Here is an 18,849-nt window from a genome sequence, read left to right on the forward strand (position 1 = left end):
TCATCTGCATCTGTATCTGTACTGGGAACGAGCTGGGCCTAACTCAAAAGTGAGTGATCGTTATGATAGATAAGCCTCAGAATTGAGCTTCAGCTCATCGTTTTTGATCACAGGATTAGGAGAACCGTTACAAAATACGTTTTTTATAAACTCGATGAATTGGCCAGCTCCCCATTGAGGATTTTAGAGACACATTTTACTTGGATGATGCTTACTCTCGTAAGAAAAAGTTAATTTTCTACACCACATTTGGAATTTTCCTTGAAAATGAGAAGAGAAGACAATGATCTTTATTTATCCCTGACTTTCTCTCGGTGGTGTTGAAACAGTGGGACCACAGAGGTGATAAACTGACTTTATAGAGGCTCTCAGTGTTAATATGGACAACAGCTCTGCAGAGTATTTACCGGGTTGTTTATTGGTCACCATATTAGCAGAGCGCCGTTATCTCGGCCTGTGAGGGTCAGCAGGACAGAGGAGGAAGAGGGGAGATCATTAAGGCCCCATTGTGCAGGTTTTTAAATTTAGTTGGGGGGCATAGGAGCAGGAAAAGTAAAAGTAAAAGAAAGGATGAAAAAAGGAGCGAGAGGACGCTTTTGTCTGCTGTTATTTTAACGGTTCGCGGTGACCTCTCGTGTTTGACAAGTGAGGTAGGAGGGGAGGGGAAGAGACAGAAGTGACAGATGATGCAGCGGTGTACTGTAAATGGTAAATAATCCCAGCAGAGGGAGAAGAGCGACGGACAGGAGGGGGGGGGGAGGGCGTCGGGAATAATGGAAAGGATGCAGAGGAGGGGAGGAGAGGAGGAGTGGAAAGTCAATCATGTGGGGAATGGGGTATGTCAAAAATGCGTGGCCTCCTGAAAATGCCGCGCAGTAGCCTACTCCGCACGTGAGCAGGGCGCAACAACCCGGGATGACATTTAGACGTGATTTTCTCAGGGAATAAATTGCATGTAATTATTTCGACTTGCAGTCTAATCACGCTGCATTTTCCTTCCACTTGTTTGATTCTGCCCACACACACGCACACGTTTACACATACTTGCATGAATGTATCTTTACATTTGGCCCTCCCTCGCATCACTTGCGAAAGTGCACATACACACAAAGGCGCCGTTATCCTCCCCGGCCTCCTTTTGTGTCCGTCCTGGTGAATAAACAATAACTCATCTTTGTGACAATAAAAGTTGACACTCCACCCTTCCCATGAGCGTCTATTCACGATGAATGGCTCTCAACACAATGTCCCTCCTCTCCTTCCCCCGAAACAGTATCTCTTCCACCGCTCCCGACTCCCTCCCGCTTCAACCCTTTCCCATCCCTGTCTCCCGTCCTGGAGTTAAATTCAAATCGTGCAGACTGCTTGATGAATCCATTGTTACCAAAGCACTTCACAGAGAGAGCTAAATGCGGGCTGAATTAATGGGGGCTCAGGACCAAATAGCTTTCAAAAGGCAGCTCCTCTTCAGCTCTTCTCATTGCTCATGTTCATCCCTTGCTCCTCTCTTTCTGCTTTCTTTCTTGTATACTGTTTCTCCCACTCACTCAGTCTTTTTTATTTTTTCCTCTCCTCCCCTCAGGGCTTAGATAAATACTCTTTCTTCCCCTTTCTCGTCTCTGATGAAGATTCCCTCCATCTCTCTCTGACGCCTTTCATCTTTTCCTGTTTCGCTGTTTTTTTTTTATCTATCACGCCGCCTATCTCTCCTGCTTCCTCCCCTCTCCCTCCGTCTCTTGCTACCTCTTTGTTTTCCCTTTCTCATTCTGTCATCGCAAATTACCTGTCCTCTCAGTCTCTCCTTCACAGCGCAGCACTCTCTCCATTCATATGTCTCCCTCGTCGGCCTCCATCTCCCATTTGTGTACTCCCCTTCCTTCCTTCTCCTCCTCATCCGTCCCACTATCCCTCTATCGCTCCTTTCTCGCGAGCAGCGGGGTGTCCACAGTCCTCCGGGGTGTGTTTGGTGTCATGGTGAAGCTTGTCTTGTCGCCGCGGGCGGTTTTCAACGCCGTCGACACACACGCACAAGCACACATGCGCTTCCAGTACATGCGGACACACAAATTCTCAGATACTGACTTGAAGCAGCAGGGGGCTGATCTTTTAGGGACTGCTTTGTCCTGAGGGCTGTAACATTATCAAAGTGCTCTCTTGAATGAAATAAGCTTATGGTTTTGCATGTGTGTGAGGGTGTGTGTGGGTGGGTGTGTCCATGCTGTGACTAAACGCAGAGATATTACCTTGCATGAGTATATGTCCCTATGCTCTAATCTATAATAGGTTACCAGCCTCCTTACCTCACATGTCATCCATGTGTGGCTATAATTTGTGTGTGTGTCCCCAAGCAATCACTCCAATTGCGGTTCCTCTTTGTGTGTGTGTGTCTGTGTGTGTGTGTGTGTGTGTGTGTGTGTGTGTGTGTGTGTGTGTGTGTGTGTGTGTGTGTGTGTGTGTGTGTGTGTGTGTGTGTGTGTGTGTGCGTGTGTGTGCATGTGCGTGCACCTAGCTCCTCCTCTCCCCCTGTCCTCTCTTTGAACTCTTGCTCCACCGTTCACCGCATCAGCTGCTGGACACAAGGACAATACCAATCAGATCCTGGGGACACACACATACCGCCGCACGAGCCTCATCAGTTTCGCTTCTTAACGATTTCCACAGAAACAACACCTCGAGTTTAACTGAGAGGAACACACCAGATGCGTCCAAACTGATTTTCAGTTCCATTTTATGCTCCCACGCGCCAAAAAAAGTTGCACTGTTCGCTGCTGCCAGAGGAGACAGTTGACAGCAAACAAAGGTCCTCCTGTGACAACTCAGTGCATGTTTCTGCTAATAGATGGAGAAGTGAGAATGCAGAGGAGCAGCTGATTGTGCGGCAGAGTCCCACTCCAACAGCCCCTGGAAGTTCTGAAGAGTGAAGTAATAGGAAAATTAAAAATATCGATGCTGCGAACGCTGTTTTTACAATCCACTATTCACAGAGTTTTTGCATTCTTGATTTTTTTTTGCTCTTATCAAGAAGAATCGATGCGGGAAAGAATCATTTTCTTTGAAAAATAACAATGGAGAATAATGAGCCCGCAACAAGCGGTGTGCACACACATGTTCGATGTGGACACTGCGTGTCGAGCAGCAAACACACACACCAAAGCGTCAACACGCGTGAGACAAACGGAGAGAGAGACGGGGACAGCGATGAAAGCCAGATAATTGCTTCATGTAGAGGAGATGAAACACAGGACACAAAGAAGGAAAGACAAAGAGCGAGAGATAGTGTAACGGATTATGAATACCCAGCAAGAAGCAGAATGTGACAGAGTGATAAGAAATGGCATGATGCATGGTGACACGGAGAAGGACAGGGAGAGTGGAGGAGGGAGTGGCGGTGGGCGAAAAAGGATGGAGTCAAGGAGAGGTAGCACTGTGGAGGTGGAGATGGAGTGTGGGGGGTGGGGGGTGGTATGGGATGAGAACAACAGAGGTATGGAAGTAGGGGGGGGGGTTTAGCAGAGAGGAAGGGGGCTGGTGAGGCGATGAGGCGAAAAAGCACAGCACACCAGGGAGAGATAGAAATGATGGAAGGATCGCAGCTGAGGCACAGGGACAGACGGATAGAGGCACAGTGATGGAGGAGGGCAGAGGGAGAGAGGGATGGAGGGAGGTTTTCAGTGTTTCCTGCTGCCTGAAATGATGGCAAGGTAACTTAATAACACAGAGTTTGAAAGAGGACTGTAAGCCGGAGTTCTTTACACTTGCACGTGCACAGGGTCGGGTCGGATTACTGAATAGTAATTACATGTAATCTATTCAATTACAATGAAATGTAATCCAATCTGAACCCGTTTGGATTACTTTTGCATTACTTCAAAATCAAACATTGAAAATATACCATACGATAAGATAGGTCATTATTAATCCATCAGGAAATTCCTGCAACGCTACAGACTGCTCAGAATGACAGAAATGTAATGAATCACAAGGCCTTTTTTTCCCTTTATTATTATGTTATGTGTTTTATCAACACAAAATGAATAATTCAGTTTTTAATATCATGGTTGTAGTGAAAATCGCAATATCGCGACACCCCGAATCGCAATAATAAAAAGTGTTAAAGGGTAATAGGGTGTAAAAGTAATATGATATTGGAAGTTTGATATTGTAAATCATATTGAGAAGTAAAAAGTAATGTTTCACATAATATTTGAAGTCATATTGCTCATTGATGTTATAGTTTTAGGATCCGCTATTTCAGCTTTTATACAGTTTGATGGCCGCTGGTAGAAAGGACATATTCACCCTTATGCAAAACAATTTGACAAAAATTCAGGCTCTACAACTATTTTTTTCTCTTTAAACATTTGAAAACATTTCCAATGCAAATGAACTTCAATTTGCATATTCAGCATTTACAGTTGGTCGGCGTAAATAACCCTGAGAAAAACAGCACTGTAACAACCTGCAGGTGTACCGCCTGTATCCTACAACATGTGGGATGCTGCTTCTTCGGCCGCTTCATTTTTGGCTTGCAAAAACTGGACCGGACAGGAACTGTTTCTTGTGTTGCACATGTTTTGAAGTTGAATCGATGGTAATATTGCCAGTAATGGAGGGCTGTCTCGAGGCTGCTGAGTGAACCTTACATCTCGGCTCAAGGCTGTTCTTTTTTTCTGCTGCCAGGTCCGCCAAAAACTGGAGCAATTTTCTGAGAAACCATGAACGTTGGATGCACTTTGCATGAGTTTACAGAGAACGGTTATCACAATAAACAAAGTTTCATAATTTTTTAAGTTGCCATGTTTTAGAGGACATAATGAAAAATGTAATCAAGTAATCCAATCACGTTCCAAATATAATCAGGGCTGATCATAGTCACTTCGATTCTGCGCGTGCATTTTTGCTGGCATTAGTGGCCGCAGTGGGGATGGAGCTTGAGGTGAGAGATCTTTGCAGAGAGTGAACAGGACTTCCCAAAAATAACTTTTTATTTCACAAGGCAGAAGAAGAAATGAGGAATGAGAGAGTCAGACAAGGGTGTAAGACATAGACGGAGTAAAACTGGTGGTATGCCAGAGGATTATCAGGCTGATTTACAGCAGATTTGCCCACCCGGACAATTGGATCAAAGGCTTGATCGGGACCAGTGGTCAGCCTGAATTTATCTGGTAGAGTGAGAGCTTTTAAGATTCAATTTCAACTAACCCTGAGAACTTCCCTACGGATCTGAGCTACCCAAATAATGTCAAACATGTCTGATTATTATAACCCGACATCTTTACAGATCCTGACCAAATCTTGCACCGCACAGACCATCCCAGAGTCAGTCCTGCAGCAGATCAGACAGTGCGACAGAGTTCGTTATCGTGTGAGGTGAGGCTGAGCATGTGGAGTCTGATCCTCTGCCTCCATTGTTGTTGTTATTGGGGTTTTCATTGGATCAAGTGAGTTCTTGTGAGATTTGAGGTCCCATCAGGAGCCAGCAGGGTCATCTCAGTTTTATTGTCAGCGGATTACATTGCTGTTTAAGTTCTCCGCTCTTCTTTATATCTCCTCCCTGAAGTGTTTTAAGAGGAGCTCAAGACAAAATATTTCATTTTGCCACTATCAAAAGAAGCCATTTTTGCTTCCATTTTTATTCCGCTTGAGAAACATCTTGCCCAGACTTGAAAATTGCCGAAGACAGAAAATCCATCAAGGTAAAAAAATGAAGCCTTGATTTGGTCTTGTTAGAGTTCTGTTTTATCATTATCTCATTGTGCCAGAGAGTCCCCAGGTTGAGTGCTTTCATACATTGTTCAGCATTTACTGTCAATCACCTGACAGCTACGAGAAAAAGATGAAATTCTCTGGCGGGACATAATCCCTCCTCGAAGCATGTTGCATTAAAAACACTGTCAAAATCTTAAATGTCGTCGCAGCCATGTCTTTTTATTCGAGGCGTCTTTGTTAGCCGGGAAAGCAGCAGGTTTCGAGCCAGATTTGACAAGATAAAGTCTGGAAAACAACGACGGGGGAAAAAAAGGAGAATGTCAAAAAAAATCGAAATGTAAAATAGAGATAGAAATGCATAAATGTATGTGACCTGTACATGACACCAGTATTAATTTTTGAGTGAGTAGGATATTATATTTCTTTAATCCAGGTCTATAAGCATATTGATGAAAAACAGAAAAAAATTATTCCACAGTTACTATATTCATCCAGTGCAGTATATTTACAAAATAGCTTTGGGTTTGAGACGCCGCCCACACAAAGAGCGAGGGCGAGAGCGAGGAGTGGAGCTGACGGGAATTAAGTGCGAGTGCTTTGACATCAATAACTATGTCAGAAACCCAGAGAAAAATCTTGATGGAGAGAAAAACAGATGGAGGTTCTTGTGGTGACACCGGAGCCTTATTGACTAACCCTCCACACTTCCCCTTCCCCCCCTCTCCTCTTGATCACAGTAGTTCATCCCAGGGGAGCAGCTCACCTGATTGGCTGCCTTTCAGGGGCAGGCGACTCGGGTCCAGAGGTGAGCGTGTTTCCTGATAGGCCGTTGCTAGGCGATGGGTGTTAGTATGAGGAGCTGGGTGTGGAGATTGGACCAGCTGCAATGGATGACTGTGTGTAACTATGCGTCTATGCTCGTGTGTGTGTGTGTATGTGTGTGTGTGTGTGATGCTATGGGGTGCTGTGTTCTGTCTTTGTGTGTGTGTGTGTGTGTGTGTGTGTGTGTTTGTGTGTGCATGAGTGGGTTTGCATGGTTTACTGTGTGCTGGTTGCTTCCAAAATAACTCCATGATTGAACTACACAGTTGCGCATATATCAATTAAGTAGTGTGTGTGTGTGTGTGTGTGTGTGTGTGTGTGTGTGTGTGTGTGTGTGTGTGTGTGTCAGTATGATAGCCTCCTGCAGGCAGAGCAATGTAATAACTATCATTACTAAACCATGGGCTCAAGCTCTCATTTACGACTAAAAAAAATTAAAGGAGGGCTGCTGTCAGATCCATTGCTACCATAGAGCACAGTGTGTGTGGGTGTGTGTGTGAGTGTGTGCGTGTGCAGATATATCTATATATTGCAGATACAGAATAATAATGCAAACATGCTCTCAGTCACAGACACGCACACATACACAAACACAGCTTGGAATCTATGCATCAGTGTGCAGGCCCCACTCAGTGCCTTATTAGGCCTGTTTAGGACTGCTGCAGCTTAATTTAGTCCCCTGCTGGGGGTGTTATTCTCTTCATTAGAATTATCAACAGGTGTACCGGGGCTTCGCAGATAAAACGCTGTCTGATAACAGCAGAGTTGCAAGTGTTAGTCATGCTAGTTGGGGCCTGATTCTTCTTTAGTCTCAAATCCCCCAAGCTCCGCCGAGCCAGTTAACCGAGCGTGCCGTTAATCAAGCTGCATGAAACGTGACACCGGGAAATCTCATAAAAAGAGGCATAAGAGAGGTATATAAAATTTAGGCTGCCTAATTGCTGCGAGCTCCTTCAGCTCATTTGCTGCATCCCTCTGCTGCGGCTTGGCAGCCTCGGCGTCCACTTTGAGCCGTCCCGGAGTAAACAGAGTAAACGGGCATGCGTGTGCGTGCGGGTTTGTGTGTTGAATTTACAGGCGGCGTGCGCCATCGTTAAAGCAGTTTGAACAAGTATTTGCTTGTTAAAGGTAAACAGTGCCCGGTAGCCCGTCGTACAATAAACGAGGGAGAGAGAATCTCTTAGATGAATTGTTAATGTTTTCTCTCACTTGACGCAAAAGAAAAGGAGGCTGGGCCGCGGCTCGGCCCCGGCTGTGATCTGCGGAGTGCTGTGCGTGATTGACAGCCCTTTATGAAAGGAAGGTGAAGTAGGAATTTGACAGCTGTTCACATGAATTGAAATTCTTAATCAAACCTCATTATAATGAATCAAAAGTCCAGATGAGAAATAATTAGCAGATTGGAGATAAGGGGCCTTTGTTAAGGTCTGCCTGCACGTATGTGTTTCATTAAAAATATGATTAATATATAGTAGATATGTCAACTTACTTATCCTGGCGCAGCGGTGAATGATTTGTGTTTGTTTCTTCGAGACCACTTATACTTATCGCACTGTGGTGGCGCATTATAAATGAACAAACAGCCTGAGGGTAGTTAGAGCTGGAGGACGTGAAGAAGAGCGGCGAGGAGAAGAGGTGGAAAGGGCTCATGAATAAAAGCAGTTCAGTGTCGGGGTCACTTATGTGGAGGCAGTGATCAGCACCTTGAACATGCCAACCGGCTGCTCGATGTATGTGGGCAGCGCTGTGAGCGTTCGTGAGGGAGGGAGGGACAGAGAGAACGGTACGCTGCGTTTGATACGTGATGTCAGCCGAAGAAACACAACTTTGAACACAAAGAATGTCACCTTTTATTCTCTCCAGACGGAAAATAAAACACGAAAATAGAGAAATACCAAAGCCTCGAAAAGAAACGAGCACAACAAAAGGCTGAAAGAAATCAAATCGAATCAAAACCCACAAGACAGTTCATGTCCCTGGACTTGCGACGGCGGCGGCATGAAGACAGATGGTGAAAAAGAGAGCAAAGTTATAGCCTGAAGAAAAATGAGAAACCTGTTCAGATCCGATAAATCAAACATGCTTTTTACATCAGTGATCATTGCTTTCACGTGTTTTCCAACTACTGCCTCTTCAACCTCAATTAGTAGCCCCATCACACATCACAATTAGCGAGGTAGTCGTTTGCCGACATTGATCATAATTTGTCTGATATAATCATTTAACTGTGGGAGTTAAAAAATGCGGGTAGATGCTCAAGTACAGTATTTGCAATTCAAAGTGCTGAACAGATTGATGGGAAATAAGTTGAAACGTACACACACCACCAACAACATCCAGCAGTTCATTGACCTCCGTGAGAGAACTTGACGCTCTGATAAAAAAAACCTGTTGAGAACTGGCCTCAAAAGTATGTCTTTGCAGCTACAAGGTCTTTATGAAAAATCTTTGCACCAAAGTAAAAGTAACACTCATGAGATTTCTGCAGAGGTGTGAGCATCAGTATAGATTATAGATAGACGAACAAAATTCCCCCTGGAACGATGCAGCTGCAGCCGAAACCTCTCGAAAACCACAGCACGACATCTGAACATTCCTTCTATCAGGATTGATGCTGATGAGGTGTAGCAGAGCAAAATTAGAGAGATTTTAATCGAGATGTATTTAGGCGGAATCTCACGTTTTTTTCTCACGTTACAGCCATTAAAACTGATTTAATTTCTCTTACATTTCACTCGAGGTATTCGTTCCATCCAAATACGACTGTTTTCGGCCTTGAACCTGTAGAATCTCAGCTTTTATGTGTTGATCGTTAAATACTACCGTGCGATCGCGAGCACCCATTTGTGGGCATGCGCTGTTTTGGTTGCTTTTGCTTGTCCTTGTTTTGTTTGTTTCGTTGGTGGTGACGTGCTTTTAGCTGAGTTAAGTGGGTGTGTGGTGTGACTGTGTCGCTACGTGATTAGCGTGCCCTCTTATGGCGTGTTGTGTAGAGGTGAAAAAGATGCAATGGCTCTGATCTGCAAAAGTCGGATCAGAGCTTTTTCATTTCAGGTAATGGCGGGGAAAAAAACTGTACTCTAATCTATGAAGAGAGGCAACAGTACGCAAAGAGAAAGAGAAAGGCAACAAAGGAAACACAAAGAAGTAAAATGAGGAGGACTGCTGTCAGAGTCACCTTGTAGAAACAGGAGGCGAGTGTCCCGGTGAGGGATGTTTGGTACAAGTCGGACTAAAGAGAGGAGGACGGGGTTGGAGAGGGAGAAGACAGGCTGATGAAAGAGGAGGAGCAGTTAGTGAAGAGCTCTGACAGATTGTCATTAAGAAGGACAGCTGTCTTTCTCCACAGCCCGACTAATCTATAATCCAGGTACACACACACACGCATATGCACAGACACACTTCATTTTTCATTTCTGCTTCTAGGTAAAATACTCGAGATCTCCGTTTCAGGGGCAAAGTGACAATGAATATGCACTATCTAATTTAATAACATGTTCAGTCAACATACACCTAAAAAAAGCAATTAATAAAATTCTCGGAAAATATACGAGGGGACGGGAGATTTTAATTTCACAGTGCTCTGCAGCCACTTTTGTTTACAAGGCGCAGAAACCAGTCATGTTTGGAATTTATGCACAATGTATTTAATTAGAACAGGATCTGTGAACTGTTGCCACGGTTATTGGACTGAAAAAAAGACAGTAGAGATGTGAACCACATGGGCAGCTTCAAGAGAAAAAGTCCAACAGGAGATAATAAAATGCACTGGGTCTTATCTTCTTACTTGTTGGATTATGAGCCAACTTGGGATGCAAATTATCTCCAGTCGCACTCACATGCAGACAGGCGGGCGTTAGTCAGAGGCACACGTGTGTTCTTCATCTGACTAAGTGTTTTGACTGCACCCGTGTCAGAAATACATACGATATACGTCAGTAGGTTTTGTGTTGAGCACATTTAGCTGTCAGCCATGGAGCTCTCCATGGGCCCCCTGGGTCATCTGTACCGTTTGAACCCCCCCTTGACGGCGGGCCCGCTCTCCATAGTGACCGTGACGTGATACCTTCTTCCACTGTAAAAGTTTTGTTAAGACAAAACATGAGGCAGGAGGCGTGTTTGCACATAAAGTCAATGCTCATATAATACATTTACACGGCGGTCGTCCTCTGACGTCACGCTCAGGGTGGGAAATGTCCTGTTGCTGTGTTCCAGGCTGGGAATCCGACAAAAATCATTATAATTGAACCGCTTCCTGATTGATCAGCAACTGAAGACAATGGACAGTGAATATCTGGAGGGACGTGGGCCATATTTTAAGGTAAAATAACATAATTGGTAACTCATTAGCAGCTAGCTAACATTACAGTCTGATTCCATCCAGTGTGTTTTACTTACAGGCTTAAAATCAATGTGTCCAAGTTGATATGTTAGAATGAATTTACGCCTTTCTTATAACACTATCAAACTACAGTGTTAGCTGGGAAGTGGTTGAATGCTAACATTAGCCATTATCTAACAAAATTTAATGACTTGTTGAAACGTGGCCTGTTTTTTCAGTTGCCGATCAATCAGGAAGTGGTGAAATTCTAACACTTTGTCAGATTACCTACGCCTATACGACTTGAAACCTGGGACAGTGCGGTAGGACCTTCGATCTTCCCATCCCTGAGTGTGGCATGAGAGGAACATGGTCTATGGATAGACACAAATAGACTCGATTAGCCACAGATTTGCTCGTGGCGGCTCAAGCTGAGGCAAAAACACGCACACGACTGGAAATTTGTGTTTATTGAATCAGTATTTTTAATGTACTAAAAGGAGAGGAAAAAGAAAAGAGATCGGATGGAAATGACAGAAAGAATTGAAATTCCTGGGGAACTGTGAGATCTGAGAGGCGGAGATGCTAGCTGCTTGCTTGCTTACAGCCAACGTCTGTACATTTGGCTGCAACATGAACTGCAAAAACAGTCCAGCGGTCAAATTCACAGGAAAGATTTGCTTCACTTTCTGTCTGAACAAGCCTCGTGAATTCCTATATTCGGCTTAATCTAATGAGGCTCCAGTTGTCCGAGTTCACCAAATCAAGTAGATGAATTTTGACCATTTTGTTTGTTTAACTGCCAAGGAAAGGAAAAAGTCCAGGGAAACACATTGTACCAAAAAGACTAATGTTTGGAGAAACCCTCTTGATTTGTCAGACTGCAGCTCATATTAGCTTCCGCCGACATTTAGTGATGCTAAAACTGGATTAGAAAAACAGAAAAAATGACTTCCGCGACCTCTAGTGTTGCAAAAATGTTTTGTAATTATACATTAAGATCGACTCAAACAAATCCATCCATCAATCCTTTACCTTAAACATACATAAATGTATGTTGCTGTCTGTGCAACCATGCGGAGACACGCGCACCCCATCACAGAGTCAGACAGGTGTGAAGGAACTAAGCAAACATGCTCTCTCTTTCCCTTCATAACACAGTGCATAATTGAGCTGACGGACCTACAGTGCATTAACATAGTGTAGCTTTAATATTCAAAAAGAGAAGAAGAAGAAAAAAGGAAGGACAGAGAGGGAGAGGAAGCACGAGACCGGGGTGGGGAGGAAGGAGCTGAAGAGAGAGCGGGAATGGGAACAGATGAGAGGGAAAGAATGGGAGGAAGAAAGTGGCTGAGATAGAAGTGGGAGAGTGATAGGGAGGCAGTGGAGCAAATCAAAGTAAAATTAAGTGCATTTACATATTTAGATGAGCGCTTCTAGTCAGCCTGTCTAATTATTTCATCTCCATTTTTCATTTGCACGCTGCTCAATCCAAAAGCAGCAGGCCGTGAGGAAAGTTTCTCCCTCTCTCCCCCCCTCCCTCCTCTCCATCACTTTATCACACTCACACTTGTCCCTCTCTGACTCTCTACCCCTTGCAGCCGCCTTTCGTTATCCGGGTCATTACCATACACTTTTTGTCCATTCGCACTTGTTCTCCCTATCTCCCTTACGCCCCCTGCTCCTGCTGTCTCTCGCTATGTTTTATGCATACGAGGATACTGCTTCACGTGTCCAGAAATTTGTGTGTGTGTGTGTGTGTGCAAAGGTTCACTGCTAATGCCCTTTCTCCCGCCATGTTTTATGCATTCTGTTGTCCTGGCGAAGACAGCTATGTGTATGTCAGGGTCTAATATGTGTGTGTGTGTGTGTGTGCGTGCGCCTCACCCACGATTAAACCCTTCAAATTAGCATGAACCATGTCAGAAGCAGCCAAGCCACGTTAACCTTCTATCACTGATTTTCTCCTTTTCTTTATGCCTTTCTTCACACTCCATAAATCTGTCTCTCTCCTCGCTCTCTCCATCTTTCCTCTCCTCTCTTGTCCTCTCTTCTCCTCTCTTGTCCTCTCCATCCTTTCTGTCTCTCTGCCTCGCTGCTGCTCATCACTTTGTTTGCATCTCCTTTCTCTCTACATTACTTCCCCTTGCTCCTATAAATGTCCTCCTCCTTCTACACCCACACTCAACAGCACAATCTATTAGCGTGTGTGTGTGTGTGTGTGTGTGTGTGTGTGTGTGTGTGTGTGCGGGCACATGCGTTTGATAGCGCATCCTCGCTTTGCCTGTGTGTGCTTCTGTGTATGTGAGCCTCTCTGCCTCTCTGTGTGTTTAGGTTGAACTGTGTGTGTGGCAGCCGATGTGTGTGAGTTGTTTGTGCGCCGCAGCGTGTCCGTGCGTGCGAGGGGGGGGGGAGCGCGCGCACATGCATGCGAGTGTGTCTGCTGGCATAAAAGGTTGTTATGTGCTTTAGGTGTTAATTGGCTGAGGAGCTTCGTTAATATTCTCCTTGCGAGCCCGCTCGTCAGGAACAGAGCCGGCAAACTGATGAGTGTGTGATTTTCCTCCAGAGAGAGGGAGAAAGAGAGAGAGAGAGAAAGGGGGAGAAAGAGTAAGAAGAGTGATTCCAGTGCAAAGACCCTCTGTAAGGTCAGAGGGAGAGAAGAGTAGAGCAAGAAAAGGATGGGGAGGAGAGGCAGAGAGGGCAAACGGGGAGAGAGAGAGGCAGATGAGCAGGGAGGGGGTCGGAGAGGCAGAGCGAGGGAGACAGAAAGAGATGGAGGGAGAGAGAGATGTGATAAAAAACGCCATAAAGGCTCCCATTGAGACACTGGGTGAAAGGAAAGATTATATCATGCGAGGGAGAAATTATCCCTTTGTTAGGCGTTTGTGAATTGGCGGAATGGGGGCAAGGCGGTTGGCAGGGTACCCCCCCTCCGGCAAGGTGGCGCGTAGCCGCTCAATCCTAATCACCCACACTATATGCGATGACAGCACACCGCTAACCCAGTCCGGACCCCACCACCCAGCTGCACACACTCGCCGATCTACACAAACCGCCCTCCTGCAGAGCTCGCAGAAATGAAAACATCATATGCTGCGGCCTTGACAGCCTGATACGCACATCAGTTGCGCATTACACGGAAAGTAAAGAGCAAGATAGTGAACTTCTACATGCACATATGGGCGCAGTGACAACCGATCTGTAACACACACACACACACACACACACTCACACACACACCAGGGAACAAAGGAGAATTCAACGCGCCACACGCAAATGTTTGCACATGGGAACACAAAGAGGAGAGAGTGACACATACACTGCAGCAGAGAAAACAGTGAGCGGAGAGTCGCAGCCTGTCACCGGGAGGTATGATGCCACATGGATAATGAGTGTTACTCCCAGCAGGTAGCTGTGTAGCATGTGGCTCACAGCATACACAGAGACACTCGTTAGGAAACGCCGACAGTACGTTCTCAGCTTGGCAGGTAACACTGTTTGCATTTATCTTACTGAATAAGGGATGACTGAGCTTAGCGTTCTGTTGCATCCCAATGGGGGGGCTTGCGTGGTTATGCATAAAATATGCAGGCAGTGCCTTCTCACGCTTAAACTGTGTATCCTTCTATTAATGCATGTATGAAGACGGCGAAGGCCAGGAGCACCTTTTTCAAATGTCATGTCTGCGTTTAAAAGACTCGTTGGCCTCTGCACTCTAACACCTCGCATCCTGCAGTTCTCTTTATCTGAGCAAATGAGAAACCCTGCAGCTACCTTGAACGCTGCCGTACGTAAGTTATTCGCACTTCCCTACGTTCCGGGGGCCCATTGGCCTCCTCAGTCATTCGCAATGCAACCGTGTCCCCCTGCAAAATACATATACTAATTTACTTTTCCAATTACGTTTTGTAGAGAAAGTAATTGCTGCCGGGATTACGCTTATTGGAAAGGTTTTTTTTTTTTTCCCAATCAAGGAAGTTTGACTTTATTATATAGCGCAGAAGTCACAGGGCGGAAGTAATTGGGCATACAAAGCACAGGTTTGACACGCATATCGAGGTTTATGTACTGTGAGTTTGTTAAAATGCTTAATTAAGGTTAGGAATGGATAAAAAGCTAATACCAACGTCCATCCAATCTTTAGTTGCTGTTGACTTTTTCTTTGCTTAACACACTTACCTTAACGAGGCGGCTTGAGTTGCCTAAATTTAAAGGTTCAGTTTTGGGAAATCGGTTTTAATCGGAAGAGAAAGATCTTCATTGACTGATTTCTTTTTTTGTTATGCCTAACAAACTGAATAAACAAACTCCCTTTGTTTTCATGACTGAATAAACAAACTGACCTTAAAGGACAACACAATTTCACACTGTTTTGCTTTGTTTATATTTGGCGGACCCTGCCAATTCTCTAGCTTCAAACACTGTTCTGGGGACCTTAGTTTCCACTGAGAACGGCTTGTTTACTCAGTTATGGAAAAACTAAATATTCCTCAGTTTGCATTACTACCTCATTAATATTCTGAGTTTGAATTTCTTCTCCGAAAACGACACTTTGGTGCCACTTTAACCATAAAAATGTAATAAATACATTGACGGTAAAAGTTCAATATGGTGGCACTGTCTGGATACTGGATGTTGCATTTGAGGATGGCAGTCCTCGCTGTGGTACTAGAATGCAAATCTAACCCTATCCTCGGATAGAAAGACACACACTACACAAAATTGGTAGTTTCTGGATGTGTCTCTTTGTGTGAGCAATTTGCAGGAGTGTCTTTTGAGTGTGTTTGATCTAAGAGTCTTTTGTCCACATTGGCAGCAAAGGAAATGATTGCACAAAATGTGTTGTGGTGACAAACAGACAGACATCTGGCTTACATTCACGTGTAGTCCCAAGACAGAAACATCTCTGGTAGTCTCCAGGATGAAAGCATGCGTGTGTGAGCTAGATTCTGAGTCCTCTGTTTGTTAAATAAGTGCTCCATCTGATTATGTGAATTCAACGCAGTGTATTAAACAAAGGAGGAGCATCTCTACTGAAGTAGTAAAGCTTCAACTGACTCATTCAGCTACAGTAGCACCAGCCATCAATGGCATTTTCCATCTCCACTTCTTGCAGTCTGTCACTTGAGAGTGTTTTGTTCTAAAATGCACGCTCGGTTCTTTGCCAGGCTCGGAGAGAATACGCTAAAATTGTCCCCGTTAATGCGCGGTTGATGCATGGTAAATGCATAATGGGATGAGCCTAATAATAGGATTCCTACAATGGCAACCACGGTGCCTTTATGTCTTCCCTTCCACCCTGTAAAACCAGTGAAAAGATGATGCCAAGTCTGTTGTCTGCCAGAAAGTGAGTTTAATCTCCAGGTTTACTGTAGAGTCACAAGTAAAGGTGAGGCAAAGGGGGGGGTGGGGGGTGTATGAAGAAACACACTGCCTGGCTGCTCATGCACTCACATCCGAACCATGTAATTTAACACAGCCAGTGATTCAGATCCTAATATCTGTTTTGTATTCTTGTTAGCCTGCCATGATGTGAGCCATATTGACTTGTATTTATTTGCCAGGCTCCTCTGTCAACAGACTGCGAAAAAAAATAAAGAAAATCAAAACTTTCTAATCCAGCGTTGTGTGAAGAAAGACGGGCGGTGTCACTCGAAATGTACCCAAATGATCGGCTCCTATCGATCCCTTTGCCCGGGAGCGTGAGGTGAGCAGGAAGTAGCCTGAGCCGTGCCTCCAGAAAGTGCAGTCACTGATAGTGTCCATAGATCGAGGAGCTGTGACTTTTCTAATTAGGGAGTTCAGAGAAAACCCAGTTGGATTAGCTAGTGCATGGCTCTAGGCTAGCTATTAACACCAAGTCAGCCAGACAAACAAGAAATCAGAAAGACGGAGGAGAAGGAGAGCAGAGGGGCACGGAGGTGCTGAGCAGAACCTGGGTTAAAAACTGCTGTTTTTATAAGAAGCCTATAATTTGGTCTTTTTGATCGTGAACAAGGAATCCAGGACATTGGTTTGCAGTATCATAAACAATAGTTGCATAGTATTGTGCATTTTTCTTTACACTTGAGAGAATCCCAGAGGGAATTACTCAATCAGGACAGTTCAGATAATATTTCCCTGTGAGTGATTCAACTTTCTACTAGTCTGGGACTTTGTGGCAGCTCAATAAAACAAACTTTGGCAGAAAAAGAAACTTGAAAATGCCTTCGGAATTGCATTCAGACGACGCACAATCTATATTCATGAATATCTGTAGGTGTGAGCGCTCTAGATTAATGTAACCACGCTAATACTTGGTGGTTCACTTATTCTGAAACACCCTCGGGGAGATGTTCACTTGATTTATCTTTACCTTTCAGGAACACATGCCCTCCCTCACAGTTTGCCAGCTAATAAACCCTCAAGATTCACGCCTACACAGGCACATATACATGTACCCCCCGCAACAGGTTCACACATGCGGAGACACACGTACGCACGCATCCTCCCAACCCACTCGTCTGTACAACCTCAAGGGAGACATAAGAAATAAATTCGACACTTCCGCTTACCCAAGAAGCGCCTTAAGGACAAAGAGAAATTTAATCTTGGATAAGCCTCCCGATAGAATCTCTGCATTAGCCCTCTGCTGCTGGTTCACAGCTATCCCATCAACCCTTACCTCCCACACCTTGGCCCGATTCCCTCGCATCTCTCCTCCTCTACACTGCTTGTTTTTTTTTTTTTGTTTTTTTTTCTAAAAAAAATCTTATCACCTCTCCTCCTTTGCCTCTCTCCGACTGTCTCGCCACTTCTTTTCACTTGTTTTCCTCTCGTTCGTCCTTTGTCTTGACCTGCACTCCTTTCCTTACCGCACCTCGCTGCCACTCTCGCCCCCCTTTGGCTCTCCCTTGTCTCTCACCTCGTTACTCCCCTGCCTTTTTCCAATTCTTCCCACCAGCCGCAATCTCTCCATCTATTCCCAGTACTGATACATACTGTATATGTCTATATTTCTGTTCCTCTCCCTTGTCGGAGCGCTTTAATACCATTGGTATTAAATGCTGGCACGACCTCCTCGGCATACTTAAGCAGGCAGGGATCCTTGTAAGGCTGTTTGAGTGCTTAATATTTTCAGCACGCCGCTGACTTAAGCCCCTTAAGTGCTTTGGCAACACTTATTCCACGGTGGCACCAATGAAGCCCATTAAAAATTTGATTTGGATGAGAGAGAGAAGAGAGGGAAAGAATAAAAAAAAAAAGAGGAAGGGGGGATAGAGGGGACACAATTTGCCATTACCTCCCTTCCTTCCGCACACACTGCGACAAAAACAAATACACCCATCAGGGGGTTGCCCACATAGGGGCATTGCAGACACTCACACACGCACACACACTCGCCAGTAGCGCGATGTTTGCTATGTGTTCTTGTTTTCGTCTGTAATTATGTCCTTTGTTGCTCTATAAAACACCTCGTGATGACCCTATTTTGTTAAAAGCACTTGATAAATAAATGTGACTTTATTTGACTTGATAATAGGGAACAGCATGATTCAAATTGAATGCGTAAAGACGTTTGTAAATACAGCTTGCCGCAGATGAGAACTGATAGTTTATGATCAGTTGATTAAGAACAAGTGGAGGCGCTACTGGAATAGAAAAAACCGCGTTGCCTTTTCGTCTTTTACGGGACAATGAAAGTCATCTACGCAGAGTCTGGTGTAGTTAACTCTCACCGCTGGCTTTGTAGTGCCGGTTTTATTGCCAATAGCAGTAATGATAGTACATGTGGCAATGAGCGCGAACAAAGCAACTGCATTATGTCCGACGTGTTGATGCGAAATATACTGGCAGGTTGGACTAGCTGTTAGCGGTGATTTCTGTCAACACCTTCTCATTGAGCCAGGTTCACATCAGCATAAGTCATAACAGTCGCGGACGCCTTCATTGCTGCTTTATCCACATTTGCTTCAAATGACGAACACACGACACAAACTCGTGCACAGTTCTTG

At 44.7% G+C, this 18,849-nt stretch overlaps 1 protein-coding gene across 1 annotated transcript in view; it reads left to right on the plus strand.

Moving 5' to 3' along the window:
* cadm4 (cell adhesion molecule 4) overlaps positions 1-18,849 on the plus strand; it is a 166,446-nt gene that overhangs the window by 101,365 nt on the left and 46,232 nt on the right. The window lies entirely within an intron of this gene.

The sequence above is a fragment of the Pagrus pagrus genome, assembly GCF_965226575.1.
Source record: "Pagrus pagrus genome assembly, chromosome: 7".
NCBI classification, from domain to species: Eukaryota; Metazoa; Chordata; class Actinopteri; order Spariformes; family Sparidae; genus Pagrus; species Pagrus pagrus.